General features: G+C 37.5%; 1 long non-coding RNA gene and 1 other non-coding gene across 2 annotated transcripts; both read right to left on the bottom strand.

Moving 5' to 3' along the window:
- Positions 1 to 1,587: 1,587 nt before the first annotated feature.
- On the bottom strand, positions 1,588 to 5,324 carry LOC125316763. The gene is made up of 2 exons (XR_007199848.1): positions 5,274 to 5,324; positions 1,588 to 2,202 (listed from the first exon to the last, which is right to left on the bottom strand). It is a non-coding gene; the product is annotated as an uncharacterized LOC125316763 (long non-coding RNA).
- Positions 4,920 to 5,016, bottom strand: LOC115753933. Its single transcript, XR_004016920.1, has one exon. It is a non-coding gene; the product is annotated as a small nucleolar RNA Z266 (small nucleolar RNA).
- Positions 5,325 to 16,559: the final 11,235 nt, after the last annotated feature.

Below are 16,559 nucleotides of genomic sequence, written 5' to 3' on the forward strand. Positions count from 1 at the left end.
AAAAACATCCAATTCATATAAACCAGTCAAAAAGACATTTTCATGAAATTGGTACCGAAAGGGTGTTAATTTTTAATTAACGTAACCAAGTCCCCGAACTCAATTTCTCTAGTTCGTAAAAATAAAATAGTTCTCCCGCTATTTTATGTAGGTTTCTAATCAACCTACCTTAAATGATTAGTGGTGGCTCATAAATTGAAAATCAAACCCAAGTTGCGAATTGGTAGGGCTTGGGAGAGTTCATATTAGGTTAATTAATTTATCTAATTAACTTAATAATCTATTAACCTGATTTTTTTTTAGGTCGCGACAATTAGTTCACCACTAATTGGCTTAAGGCCCGCATGGTAACCATTCTCATTCTCTGATTCTCATTCTGATCCAGAAAAACTGATTTTGGTTCAAATGAATTTTTTGATTCTCACACTGAATGAGTTTTAGAGAATCAGAACGTGTTTGATAACCGCACAAAATTTATGTTTCAAAAAAATGATTCTTTCCCTATTTTTTTCATTTAAGTCAAATAACTATGTAGTTAATTTATAAAATTTCATCCTAAATTAAAGACTAATTTTCAATGCACACTCAAATAATTTAAAATACATTATTTTTTAGCATGTCATAAATGAAATACAAATTTTAATACGTGATGTTTAAAGTTCTTTAAATGTTGTGTTTTCTAAATACATAGAAACATCTTGTGACGCACGGCTATCAGTATGCATGTTGGATGCCCTCATCCTCTGCAATATTCTTTGTAGGAGAGTGAAATCTATGAAATTTATGAAATTTAGGCCCAACTTTATGAAAATAAGGTCAAACTAGCATAATCTAAGCTTTTTCTATTTTTTAGGATTTTCTAAATTTTTGTTATTTTTTTAAAAAAATTATTTTTTATTTTTATTTTATTTTTATTAGGTAGAGGGGAAAAAATGATGAGAAAATTACAAGGAAAAAGTTAGAGATGTGAGACTTCATTCCGTTTGCTATTTTCAAAAGTCATTCTTTTTCCGTAAGCAACTTTTTTTTGCTTCTGGATTTTACTTTAAAACCGATTCTGATTCTCAAAAACCGATTCTGAGAACGTAATCAGAATCGAATTATTTATGTTACCAAACAGCATCCTCATTTTTTACTGTTCTGGGATGAGAATCGGAGAATGAGAATGGTTACCATGCGTGCCCTTATATGCCCTAAATTTCTAAATCCAACAACAATGCAACAAAAGAATCTCAACTGCTCAATATAATGCTGAACTCATGAACTATCTAGAATGTCTGCAATCCTAAAGAGAATCATCAATGCAAGCATCCGGAACAAGTTTGCAACATTTACTCCCAACATAACAAATCAACTATAACTTGAAAGACTTGTAATATGTAATGCCAAAAAGAGATGTTTGATCAAATCCGCTTGCTTCCAGCTATGGAAGACCGATCCGTATAAAAAAAAAAAAAAAAAAAGAACGACTATAGAAAAAGAATCAAAGCTGCAGAGACATGAAAAATGGTTTATCCGTAGTATCGTAACCTACTACAGCAGTCCAACCTTGCGTTCTGAACACATAAACTACCGAGATAGAAGTGCTAATAGAAGAGTAATCGAGACAAGAATAAATATTAGCAGATCCCGCAAGATAGATGTGCCATGGCACAAGAGATCCGACATTCTAGATTGAAGAACTTAGGAATCAAGACAATCTTTGATGCGATGTTTCAAGCAATGCTGAGTTGCTTGTCTAAGAGACAAAACTTGCAATATTTATACAAAGCATCCTGGCCAAACATGTACATAAGAGTCTAGAAAGATGTCGGTTTGGCAGCATACACCTTATGTGCAGAGATGTCCCATACGACGTAATCGAGAGAAAAGTCTAGGGCACCAACTTCTCATGGCTCCTCTTGAGGTTTTCCTTATCCCGCACTCTGTTTCTATGATCTTCCTCTCCAAAGCAATTTCATCCTCATGTTCAATTTCTCATAAGCAAGGCTGCTTTCTCCTCTCTTTCTCTCGTGCTCCAGCGATCCATTCCATCGACCTTATGTTCATTTTCCACACCTTTATTGGATTCGGATAAAGGTGTTAGGAATCTCTCCAGAGCTACGACTAGATAAATCTTCAGAATCCACTCGGCTACTCCGTAGATTTCATTACATTCCTTCCAGCAGTCGTGATGATGCGCCAGATTAGGAACACAATAGCCTATTTGAGAAAGGTACAATGTTCAATCAAAGAATACTCTTTTTATTAGAAGCACTTTCCATAATACAGGTTAGGACTTCTTTCACAACTATTTAAAAAAAAAAAGAACACTTCTTGGCTACTTATAGTACTAACAATGAGGTGGTTCTACCTTGCTAGATAATTCTAGGAAATCCATCTCCCTAAATAATTCTACGTAGTACTAATACTAATAGATGTGGAAAATCTATTTAGCCAAACAGTTCTACACTCTTGTACTAAAATATCTCCTACCTTGCCAAAACAAAAATCTAGATGGTAAAAGGACTAAAGTAGCCTAGTGGCATCTAGAATTCTGGAGAATAGAGGCCATGCAACTTTTTCTTCAATATGTTTTACCAAATTCAAACAAAATGAAGAGGTATAGGAAATGATGGAAGTAGATAATGGGCCTAGTAAGGCTCGGCCAATCAAACAAAGTAACTATTGAAGGGGAACCCATAGAAGGAGTCAGAACATAGCTACTAGCAAAATTAAAGAGTTTGTGGTGAACAGGTGTGCATTGCAAATGACGGAAGAGCTTCCACCAAGTCAAATGGACAAACTTAAAGAGCAAGCTCCTCGACCGAGGAGGTCAACAAGGCAAAGGATACCATATCCTAAACATGCAGATGCAGCTTTGATCGATGATGTTAGAATCTACATATGAGGAGGACTCAAAAGGGTGGGATGAATGAGGGCTACGTAAGAAGAGATTCAAGCTTTGAAGCAATATCAGACATGGGATTTGGTGCAAAGGTTTCCCCTTATCTTGCGTGTGGTTCTGGAAACTTAAAAAGTCAACCACATGTGTCTAGAGAAAGATATAAGGCACTTTTAATTGCTCAAGACTCTCTCAAAGTACAAGCTAGCTAATGACGAAAGCTTTTGCCCATCTGCAAAAACTAGTACGGTTCAAGTCTTACTAGTACTAACAGCAAGTAAGTCATGGCAAATGGATGTGATGTATGCCTTCTTACAGGGAGGGTTAGATTGAGACACGTATATGGAACTGCCGAATGGTTTAAGAGTAAGATTTATCTGAGTTATGTCTACAAATTAAAAAAAAGTGCTCAATGGTTTAAAACAAGCTCCAAGAGGCGCAAAATGGCTACTCAAGAGCACCAGCAAACTCGAGCCTGTTCTAAAAGAAGGCCAAAAGCTTGCTATAGTACTAAAATATGTGGATGATCTAATCACCATTGGAGATGATGCAAACGAGTATATTGAATTAGAGCCAACCTCTCTGTGCGGTTTCAAATGAAGGAGCTTGGAGAACTAAAAGACTACTTAGGACTCAAGGTCGAGCAAACCAAGGAAGGGTTATTCATGTATCTACAAAAGTGTGTATGAGATCTCCTAGAGAAGCTTGGGATGCTTGATTGGTAGTTGATCTCTACACGTATGGGTGGAAATATAGAGCTATGTGCAGTTAAAGGAAGAGATTAGAAGATTCAACTATGTACAAGCAATAGGTGGAAAGTCATCTACCTAACTATAACACGGCTTGACAACGCCTTTGCAGTGGGAGTGGCAAGTCCATTGAAGGAAAAACCACGAGAGCCTCACGTAGTTAGACCCATAGATGTGGAGGGGACCTTTGATCTTGAATTTCTGCATAATAAGCGAGTAAGCTGTGACATCAATATTGCAATGTGGACTATGCCGGTGACCATGACATACAATGGTCAAGCATTGCATATATGCTTTACCTTGGATTGGGGGTAGTGTCATGATGTAGTAAGAAGCAAACCACAATCACTATCAATCATCGACGCCGAGTATAGAGCAGCGGCAATGGTGACTCAACAAAATATGTGGTTAATGTAGCTTCTCAAGGATCTACAACAACCTATTCACTAACCCCGTAGAGCTCCGTTGCAATAATCAATCAACCATAAGGTTGATAAAGAACTCAATCTTTCATGTAATAACTAAGCATGTAGAAGCACATTATCACTTCTTGCGAGAAAAAATACTACTAGAAGATATAAAGATGGAGCATGTCAAGACAAATTGATTAAGCTACAAATATTTTCACCAAAGGACTTGCATTGCCAAGTTTGAAGTGTTCCGAAAGTAACTCGACACGGTCACTAGATCCACATTGAGTGAAGAGTAGTTAGTGAGGGAAAGTATTAAAGAAAAAGTTGCACCGCCTCTCTTCTCTAGAATTTTAGATTTCTCTAGACTACTCTATTCCTCTGACCATCTAGATTTTTCTTGAGGCAAGATAGGAGATAATATGGTGGAGGAGTGTAGAATTGTGTGGCCAAATCTAGTATTACTACTAATCCCTAAAATCATCATCGAGATGGATTTCTAAACATATCTAGGGAGGTGGAATCACCTCCTTGTTAGGCTATATATAGCCAAGAAATAGTCTCGTATACGTGTGTGAAAAAAGTCCTCCTAACCAATATTAATAAAAGAGAGTCTTATCTTTAATTGCGCATTGTGTCTTTCAGAATCGTTCTAGACGCATAATGGTATCATACACGGCTCTTTACCCTATAAATAGAACAAACACTTCATGTGATTCATGAAAATGAGTGCCAGAGATATCAAATCAAATAGTAACAAAATAAAATGACAAAGTAACTACAAGAACAGGTGTAAATTTGTTTATGTTGCCTTCTATGCTTGAAGTTGAAACAAGCGAAAAGAAAACTCGAGAACTAAGTGCTGAACTCTCAAAATAGTAGCAAGTCAGAATATCAATAAGCATCCCAAAGTTGAGTTCACTGGGAAGTCTCTCCCTTCCCAAATCTAATTCGCTCTTCACTCTTGCCACATAAACACACGAAGCACACTTAAAACTTTATCTCGAGTCGAACAACACGTAAGAGCACAAAAAACCAAATGGCATTGACATATTCCGATAGAATGGCCGGTCAGTATATCGGTAAGCATAAAGGAGTAAAAGATCATTCTTGCTACCGCAGGTCAATTCGTAGCCTCGGAGAAATTTGGAAAACTAAAAGCAACCAAATTAAGCCGAACCAGAGCTTTGACCATCATAGTACGAACAATTCCGAACGAGTGTGCCCTACCACGAATCGAGGAATTCACCGAGCCGTGTCATTGGACTCGAAATACCACCAATCATGGTGTTCGCGTGGTATTTATTCTAACGAGATATGTTCATTAAAAATCCTAAAATTTATCACGAAAATGTGATTTAGTGCTAAAACTTGCATAAAGTGCAATTGAATCCTAAAGCTTATCAAATTTGTGCAACCGAGTCCTTCTGTTAACTCGGTCCAATTTGGCTAACGAAAACCTCTCCTATGTAGCAACGATGTGGCTAAAACGACGTTGTTTTATCTACATCTAATTTTTAATATAATTTTTATTTAAATTAATTTAATAAATAAGGTTGAAAAAGAAAGTAAAGCTAGAACCAATTGCAAGGTCTTCAAAGCCTTCGCCACCGCCACCGAGAACGGCCAATGATGGTAGAGAAATGGTCACCGGATCCCGGTGAGGGGTCGGGGACCCCACCCAATGGTGGCCAACCCCAGCCATTGGTGGCCCTCGGCCGTAACCGGGCAAAGGCCGCAACCCCCGCCTACCACTTCCCCACCATCGTCGGCCCTTCTCGACGGTGGTGGGACAGCTGTGGCGAGGGCTACAAAACCCTCGCACTAGTTCCGGCTCTATTGTTTTTTTTTTAATTTAAATGAAAGTTATATTAAAAGTCAGATTTGAACCAAAATGATGTTGTTTTAGCCACGTCAGCATTTTTCGTTAGTCAAATTGGACGAAATTAATGAAATGACTCAATTGCACCAATTTGACAAGTTTTAGGCTCAATTGTACTTTCGTAACAAGTTTTTGGATTTCTAGGGAACAAATCCTTATTCTAGTTGATTTTATATCGAACTTTGAAAATCCGATCCTCTCTATTGTTGGCTTCTCGATCCGCCATCGTTATTTAGTATACATGACATGATACGAACGATATCATAATGTTTTGTATAACATCAATCCTAACCGATTTTGTATCGAACTTTGGAAAACTGATCCTCTGCTGGTTGGCTTCTCGATCTATCATTGTTATTCATTTCTTAAATCTCAGCTCTCTCTTTTTCTTATCGTTATCACTCAAAGACATGCCAAAAAATTGCCCCATGAAGTAGGCGTGATTATTTTCCCATGTCAAATGAATTGAAGGGAACCGATCCCGATTAACATACGCAGTAGAATTACTCTAAATCAACAAGCTCTAGGATCGTCTTGAATTATCGATCGGAGAAATATACCACATAATGGACATACCTCGTTTTCACAGATTAAATGTCCACAATGCAATTCCACGAGAGATTGTTCTTCCGTTTGACGATCGAGAGAGAAGATCGGGAGTTCGTCGTCATTCATCACTTTTCTATGTTCTCCGTTCTTCGTTGGAAGAACGTCTAAAAACTCTAACGTTCAAAATCGGATAACTGTCTTTTTGGCGGTTTATCTATAATGGGTCAATGGCTATGATAGCCTACATAGGCGAATCACGGTCTTTCTCATGCACCCTCATTTTCTAACATCTCCCACTCGCCCATGAAGGACTATTCATGACTCTCATTTGCCCACAAAAAATCAACAACTCACATTCACCCATGAAGGGTTAAATATAACTCTCTTTCTTTCCCGCAAAGTTCATTTTGACAAATAATTCGTGCGACCAACATACTGCGAGAACTTATTGCCATACATCTGTTGGGAATATATAACAGCTCAAAATAGGCATATTAATTCGTAGTAAATCCAGTATGTAGTACCCTAGATCAATCGACCACATTTATATCATATCTCTTTTGATCTCTTTGAGTACTCAAATACAATACATTGTATTCACAATCATGATTAAACTCAAATAATCATAATTGGTCAACTTGTGAATACAAAGACTGAATGTGACATCAAAATAAATTAATTTTCCTCTTCCCTTAAACCTCTTAATCTCTGTTTGGCTCGCTTTTCTAGAAATGTCCCATTAGATCGAATCAATTTCATAATCATAAGCAACACCATAAGATAGCGAACACCGAAAAGAAATCTTCGGAATAAGTAAAAGTCATAAGGGGACTAAATTAAGGAACTCTTATCCTCAAGAGTCTCGGACGGCTATCAAAACTCTTGCCAACTCTTATTGGTCGTCTCATGCATACGTAATATGAAGTACATATTACGGTATTCTCTGCTTTCCCGTGGAGCGTATGTCTTTCCTCTTAATACCGTACAGATGATAACACGGATATACTCAATGTCTAGATTGAGTTCACAAATCTACTCTTTTTGAAAGAGTCCATCAGAACTCACATCCGGCATTAAAGACATAAAGTGAAATATGTGGGTTATTTCACTTTCGGACATAATAAATATTATGACCTCATCTTAACATAGATGTCAAGGTGACATATATATTTTAAGCTTGAGCTCTCAATTATCACCTATATAATAAGCTTAAAATTGTTTCATCTCTATTTATCACATAGTAAATAGAGGCGATTACTCGTGTGAGTGCGCTAATTTCCATCCGTCCGACATACCTTCTCAAAGTAATGCACTAAGCATCAATATGCATAGATGTCATACAAACTCATAAGCATCAATAATGATAACAAATACCATCAATTGTGAACTGTGGGAAATATATATATCCAGCACTCCCACTTCTACGTACTTCTAGAGATTTCAACGTAAAGAACTAATCCATTTGTCAACTATGACTAAAGAAAACATATCTAGGAATTGACTTCATCATAAGATCTGCCATTATTCTATGTGTAGATACGTACTATATGTTCACATCTTTTCATATAAACATGTCTTTGACACAATCATACTTCGTGTCTATATGTTTAGTTTGGCAATGGATCTTTAGTGTAAGATTTTGCTACTTGACTATCACAATTAACTAATAATTGGACCTGCAGTATCTTTAACAATACCTCATTGATCCAAATATTTCTTAAGCCAAATATTTTCTCGTACTATCGCTGATAATACCACGGGATCAATTTCTATCGTGGATAAGGCTATACACGTTTGCTTCTTACTACTCCATGATATGACACCATTGCTAAGTAAGAATGCAATCCTAGAGGTAGATTTCCTCTTATCTAAACATCTTCCTCATTCAACATCGGTGTAACCTTCAAAGCGCGGATCTCGACTTTGATAACTCGGCAAAAAACTCGGCAATACCTTTCAAATACCTCGGAATTCTATTGACGGCAGCCTAAAGTGCTTGACCTAAATTGGATTGACATATACTCATCATTCTAATTATATAACAAACATCAAGTCCTACACACCCATATCGTATATTAAGCTTTCCACAGCACTAGCGGGTGGAACAGTTTTCATTTTTCATTTATTTATGAAGTCTCATGACACATTTTGCCGCTCCGGCATCTACCTCTTACAATAGGAGTATCTTTTGATTTAATCTCTTGCATACGAAATCATTCAAGGACTTTATCTATATAAGTCTCTTGTGTTAATACTTGAAATCTTAACTCCAAGAATGTATGCAGATTCATCCATATCTTTTATTTCAAAATTGGAACATAACCAATTCTTGACTGTATTAACAAACTCCATATTGTTTTCAGCAATTAGTATATCATCAACATATAATGATAAGATCATACATTGATCTTTGGATCTTTATATATATATATACCCAATGATCCTCATCAGTCATTACAAAATCATATGCCACTATGGTATTATGAAAAAGTATATATCATTATCTCGAAGATCGCTTAAGGCGATATATCGATATCAAAAATCGACATACTTTTAGTTCATGGCCTTCTGTAACAAAATAAATAGATTGTTTCACATAGATCTCTTTTACTAATTCTTCATTGAGAATAACAATCTTTACATCCATTTGACGTAATTCAAGATCCATACTAATTACTACAAGAATGAGGTGATATATTATACCATTTCAACACAAGGCGAGCCTTATATCTTTCAATCAAGCCATCAGCTTTAGGCTTTATTTTAGGAACTCATTTGCTCCCAATGGCTTTGCGTCCATGTGGAATATCAATCAGTTTCTAAACTTGATTTGATCATATTGACTCCATCTCTTTTTCTATTGCTTATATCAACTTTTCCTTATCGGGGCAAGTTGGAGTCTCATTTACATTACTTGGCTCATTCTCTTCTCGTAGAGCGACCATAAAAGCTTTACCTTCAATATCTAAATATCGATGAGTCGATCGAGAAAGCTTTTGTGACTTGTTCACCAAATTTGAGATTGTACACTTAGTACATTATTCTCCATTATGCTCCCACTCGGATTAAATAATGACAACATCTTTACATTAAGTGGTCGCAATTGAAATTGGTTTGAAACAAATTCCTCACTTCTCACATTGCTCCCACTTGGATGAGATGCTCAAGTAAAATCATTATCACTATCCAAGATTTGAAACAGAGAATAGTTTTTCATTTATCTCGCCCTTATTTGAAAATTCATTCACTAAGAATGTGACATCTCGTAATTCATATTCAGTTACACTTTCATTTTCTTGCTCACTTATAACACGTACCCTTTTAAGTGCTCTTAGTATCTCATGAAGATACTTTTTTTAAATGATTTTTTAAAAGCTCAAAGAAAATTTTCTCAAAGCAACTTATGCCTCAAATTTTTGAAAAATCAAAAAATGGCATGTCTGAATCGAGTGTAATCATTTATAAATATGATGAAATAAACAGCCTATGCCTTGCTTTCACATTCATTGAATCACATATGTCCGAATGGATCAACTACAAAGGAAACTCAGCTCTTGTGCCTTTTTCAAATGGTTTCCTCTTTGTTTTTCCCACTAGGCATGCTCACAAATAGGCAAATTGACATTTTCAATATTGCCCAATAAGCCCTATTTGACTTACGTAAACATTTGTTATTGGCTAAAATGACCCAGCCTAATATGCATCATATTCATATCATCACAAAAGATGAAAATATGGAAAAACTTACATTCACATTATTGTACTTAACAATCAGCACAATGAAACCATCCAGAATCATAATAACTTATTCCCAATGACAAGTCACCACCATCGTTATGAAAGTTCAAACTGAAATCAAGTTTAACCAAAACTAACACAAACACTAAATTCCGTCGAGTTTTTTTTAGCATAACACATCATGTAGGAGCAAGGTGCGACCACCACGCATATTCAATTGATAGGTGCCGATCCCTTTAACTTCCACTCAGGAATTTTTTCCTACATTTATTCACTTTGCTCCATGTGGAACTCATTGAAATTCCACTACGGCATTTCTTTCCTTTGCTACATGGTCTGTGGTCTCTAAGTCTACAATCTACAAAGGATGAGATGCGATTACGAAAACTAAATTGAGACATATGTATACTCTTAAGTGTACAAGGGGTTTTTACTTTATTTGGCTAGCTCTAATTGCAAGCAAAATGAGCCTTCCCGCCAAAGTTAAAACATCATATTTGATATGTTTTTCTTGAAAGGACGTTTTCCTTTCTAATGTCGATTAAATTTCGATTTCTATCTAGAAGAATCTATTCATTTGTCCTTCCACTTCTTAAACCCACCTTGATGCTTACGCTTAGAGCACTAAGCTCATTTGAACTAGAATTAGCATAACAAATTTCGATTTCAGATTCGCCGCCAAAAGGCGATTAACCTCTAGTTCAAGGCATTGCATAGCATTCTTAAAAGTCTTTAATTTTATTGTGGATCAAGTAGATATTCATATGCACACATTTATGAGGTAAAAAACATATTATTGCTTGCACTTGCTACTCATCGGTCTTCAAAATATGACATGTATCTTATAGTTCACTTATCATGTTTGACACACACCACAAAAGTTGTTTCATATTTTGCCCATGAGGCATTATATAAGTGTCAAACCTTATAGTGATCGTCTTAACTTGGTGACTGACGTCTAACCAAACTTAATTTTTTTTTAATGCCTCCCACTTGACATTGGTATTATCGTAAATGCCTAAACTCATGCATAAAATTATTTTTTTATGCTAATCAGCAACATAATGCGAGCAATAGAGTTCATCTTGTTCAATGTAGCAAATGCCTTGGTTATTCCATAACTTAATTATTTTGTTCCCTTCTATATTGTGCGGTGTTCCCATCTTCGTGTTCTTCCATAACTAGGTTAAGAGCTCATAATGCTTCTTGCTCTTCTAGCGCATCTTGGATCTTATTCCAGTTTTCATAATTTTTGCCATCCAATTTTTCTCCTTGGTTAAGCTCATTCACGATTTCTAAGAAGCTAAAGCCATTGTATTTGAACATAAAGTTCTATAGACATGTATTTACGAACTATCAATGCCTAACATTTATACATCTATTTTACACTAACTAATTATATTAATGAATAATTTCACATAAGGTCTCGGATTCGAAAGTCCACTACGTTTCTAATCATCGTCCAAAAATGCTCGTTTGAAATTACCATAAATATAACCATTTATATAAAATTGAGTTCACTAAAGTTACTTAAACTTTATAGAACTCCCCACTCGAATAAATATCACAATTCATACTATGATCGCTATATCTTGCAATCACAACATGGCATAGTATGAATTGAACTAATATACAAATAATCTAAGCATTAAATCATATATGGATTATAGGATACAAATAGCAAGTTCCTTAAAATTATACATGCTATCAACAAAACATGCTCTACGCAATATGGCTATCTATATCTAAGCCATCCTCCATTTTTTTTTAACATGAAAATCGCCCAAAAAAAACATGCATCATGGAGTTTCATACGCATTTTAATAATTTTATATTCAGAAAATATGTCCAAATAATATATCGAATCGAAGATAATTTCGAGACGAACGCAACGGTACCTCATACGCCCCAAACGGAGCTCATATGCACCCACACGAGCTGGTTAAAGTTTCTGCTTTGACTAGTCAACGATCGGTCAACATGTAATTTCCCAAAACTCGGGGATCGAATTGCAATTTTCAATAAATTCAGGGACTAAATTGCAATTTCCAAAAAGTATGAGGACCAAATTGCAATTTCTAAAAAATTTGGGGATAAAATTGAAATTTTCAAAAATTTGGGGACCAAATTGCAATTTCGAAAAAATTCAGGGACCAAAATGTAATTTTTGAAAGTTAGTCGACCGGTCAATGGTCAACGGATGACCAAGTCAATGGGTCAACATCCAGGTGGGCCGCGGACCGGGTCGGGTCAGTACAAAACCGGGTATGTGGATTGATGACGTCGATGATGACGTTAGCATAACATCAGCCACCAGGACAACAGTTCGCACACGTGCGGTGCACGCGTTGATGTCGGCTATGCGGGCGACAATTCGCCCACGTGCGGCGCATGTGGTATGTGGGCGCCAGCCGCACCAATCCCGTGCGGCGGCCGGCGTCCTCCTGCAGCGGTCGTCAACCACTCAAAATACTTGTATTGTCAAGACGAGTCTGATGGTATATTAAAAATCAATTTTCGTTGAACGAAATGTCGCGAAAATGCGACGTTTTGCCGTTGCCTCGGGAAACCGATCCCGTGACGGCGCATGGTGCGCGTGCGGCCACTACCGGGGTCGCCTCGAAATTCTCGTCTCTCCGAGCCCGTTCCATTGATGAAATAAAAAATCATTTTTGTTGGATAAAATGTCACAAAAAATCCATGAACAGTAGGTTCAAAAAACTGGTTTCTCGCACCGATTCTTGATAAAAAAAACTTGATAATCAATCGAGAAACAAGAACCGGTGCTCTGATACCAATGAAGGGAGCCGATCCCGATTAACATACGCAGCAGAATTACTCTAAATTAATAAGCCCTAGGATCGTATTGAATCACCGATTGGAGAAATATATCACGTAACGAACATACCTCGTTTTCATAGATTAAATGTCCACAATGCGGTTCCACGAGAGATTATTCGTCTGTTTGACGATCGGGAGAGAAGATCGGGAGTTCGTCGTCGTTCGTCACTTTTCTACGTTCTCTATTTTTCGTTGAAAGAACGTCTAAAAACTCTAACGTTCAGAATCAGATAACTGCCTTTTTTGGCAATTTATGTATAATGGGTCAAGGGCTGTAATAGCCTACATAGGCGAACCACAGTCCTTTCCATGTACCCTCATTTTCTAACATGAATAAATCCAGCAAACCCACCTTGTTCAAAAAAATAATACATATTAGGAACATATCACAAAAGCAATAACTCTAACAGTTTTGACTCTTTGCAAATTGATTTTCTTTGTGGGATATAGTAAAGTCCGCTATTAGGTTGTGTTTGGTCATCAGTGCATGCCTGCAGCGATCAAGCTGTGGTGGTTGGGTCTCTGTCGTGGTGGTTGCTTGCTCGAGACCAACGCGACAAACGGAGAGATAACACGTCAAGATTCGAATCTCGCTATCTATCTCCGCTGTGTGGCCGACTATTGCTGCAATGGTCGGCTGGACAGGGTAACCAACCTTATGACGTGTTATCGTACATCAATGGCAACCACCATGACAGCGACCTTAAGCGCTGGACCGCCCACAAAGAGGAACCTAGGGGAAAGGGAGGGGGCGGCGGTGGTCGGGCAACCCCTTCCCCGTTATTGATGCTGCTTGCGCCGGGGGGAGTTATGCCTATTTCTTGTTTCTACCTTTCATTTTTGCCAATTTCTTTCTTTTTTCCAATTTTTTTTTTGTTCTGTCCAGGTGTGATAAAATTATCCTAGATAAGTTCTCGACCATTTTATGTGGATATCTAGGCTTGTCTAAACCCAAAGATGTCTTCAAACACTAAATGAGATGAGTTCTATTCTTTTGGGGTGGACCTCGCCCATCATCGCCTCGGGCTTGATGAAAAAGAAGAGCCAATAAGAAAATGAAAGAAAGAGAAAAAATTAATGAAAAGGAAATTAACAAAATTCACAAAAATAATTAGAATATTATGCCGCCGGATGGCCGGCGTTCACGCCAATGTCGGGCGTCTAAAATGGGCCGAATGAACTGAATTGACACAATTATAAAATATTTATGACTGAATTGACATTATTGCAATAGATTTGAGAATTTTTTGGTAATTTTTCCTCTATTGATGTGACCAAACACATGCAATTTCAGCTGATATTTCACCAAAAGTTGGTTTATGCCCTTATATTTCCGAAACAATAAACAATAAATTGTCGCAATTAAAGTATAGGAACTAAACCATAATATATAACCAAACATAATAAGGATTAGATGCGTAAATGGTGCCCGATTGAATTAGTTGAAAATTTCACGTCACATAAATATAAAGGTAATAAAGTTGTTGAAGCGCTTGCGATGAGTCTCATATGTAAATAGAATTTGAGAAAAAGTGAGAACATCGATCCGATGACAAATACTTTCCACGAAAATTTCGTTTCGCCGGTCTAGAAATTCAACCTCCTGTCCCACCAAAGAGGTGTAAATTCATAATACAGAATCGACACTACTTATCGAAGAAATCGAATAAAACGAACCTGTAGTAACAAAGATAACTTCAGCCGGGTAATGTCCCCGAAGTTCCATTGCGGAAAGGTCGAGCAATGACACGACAGGTTAGGCTATTACCCCACGACAGCAATGCGTCGTTAACATCGCCATTGGACCCACTTCTGAAACCTCCGAAAAGGACGAGGTTTAAGTCAATTCTAATACATTGATCTTGGCCTTCTTTTATGGTGTGGAATCATGGAAAGATGCTCGACATTGTCAAAGTTCTTTCACGTTTCCTAAATTACCTACTGATCTCGAACTCCGTTCACAATTTCCAATGGCCCACACCCCCTTCCTTCTTTTGGCATGGCCAAACGTTCCGTGAAAATTAACTAGTTAACACAAGTCGAATTGATTAGTCATCCATCGAGAAAGAGAAATAGAATTAGATGACTTCGCTGCCATTGCTTCCAGGGAGTTCTCGCTCTGCCTTTCACAATCGTAACTCTGAATTATTCGAAAAGTAAATCATTACTTGCCGAAAATTGAAAATTCAATCTTCGCATTAGAACTACGCGAAGATCAAAAGTCAAACACACGAGGCTCTCAATTATGGATTGTGAGATAAACTAGCATTTTAAATGTATTCTCTCTGACTGGTTGAAAAAGTATTCAAGGAAAACATCAAAGTTTAAGCCACGCGGCTCACCTAAACTAACCTTATCAGAAATTATACTAACTTGGGGAAAAGTTCGCACCCACACACTGCAAACCCTAATATGGAAATCTCTCCCTCCTCTTTGCCCAACACCGAGAACCACCTCCATTTGTTGGCCGCCATCTTGACGTTGCTCGTCCATACATCTGTGTCTGGGTATGAGGACTCGAACGTCACAAGGTCGTCACGACTTTCACGAGAGTCGCGCGGCCAATCCCCGGTGACCTGGGCTCGACCCGAGGGAGGGAGTTTGTGCGTGTGATGGCGGCTCTAAGGGTTGTGGGCCTGGAGTTTATAGTCCGATGCCAACTGTGGAGGCCTGGCGATGGACAGAAGATAATTTGACACCTTAGTTTAGTTCTAATATGGCATGGCGGTGTGGAACATTGACGAATATCAATGGCGGCGAAGTTCGTCCCTCACTGCCGTGAGCCAAGCTGTGGTGATGAATTGTGTTGAAGTCGTGGTAGGGTATCAACGGCGATTGGATTATTTGCCTCGTCTAAAGATGTCGTCGCCATAGCCTTATTTCTCGTAGCATTCAAAGAAGAACACATTTTAAACAAGCTCACCTTACTTAGGAAAAAGTCTTAAACCTATTGGATTGATATCACTTGAGCCCTAAATCATTCAATTGGATCAATTCACTTCTAACCCCTTTCACATTAGTACTAAATTAGTTCATCCGGCCAATTGGTGCTAGTCGTCTGATGTGGTACGGCTTGCGCTGAAGTGGAAATACGATGTTTATTTTCAAAAAGCAAATATGTAATGGTTGCAAGAGTCTATCAATCATATATAGGCTTTAAATACATCGTAGCACAACCTTTTCAGATTATTTAGTTATTCAATTAAACTTAAATCATTGATCAATTAAATTTTTAATAATATTTTAAATATTTTATATGGTCTCGAGCTAAGCATTGGGTAAACCTCGAAAATCTTAATACCATAATGCCTTTCAAATCCATTTTTGTTCTTTTTCCTTGTTTGTGCTTTACTTCTTCTTTCCTATTGTGGGTTAGTAAGGGCTGCTGGCTGACCCTCACCCAGATCGACAAGGGCTGCAATGCCCTCACGAGATTTGGGCAAAGTGTTTGCGGCCCTCATCAGGTTTGACAAAGGTCCACACAAAAAAGAAGAAGCAAAGCACAC

Source organism: Rhodamnia argentea, chromosome 10, assembly GCF_020921035.1.
Source record: "Rhodamnia argentea isolate NSW1041297 chromosome 10, ASM2092103v1, whole genome shotgun sequence".
Taxonomy (NCBI): Eukaryota; Viridiplantae; Streptophyta; class Magnoliopsida; order Myrtales; family Myrtaceae; genus Rhodamnia; species Rhodamnia argentea.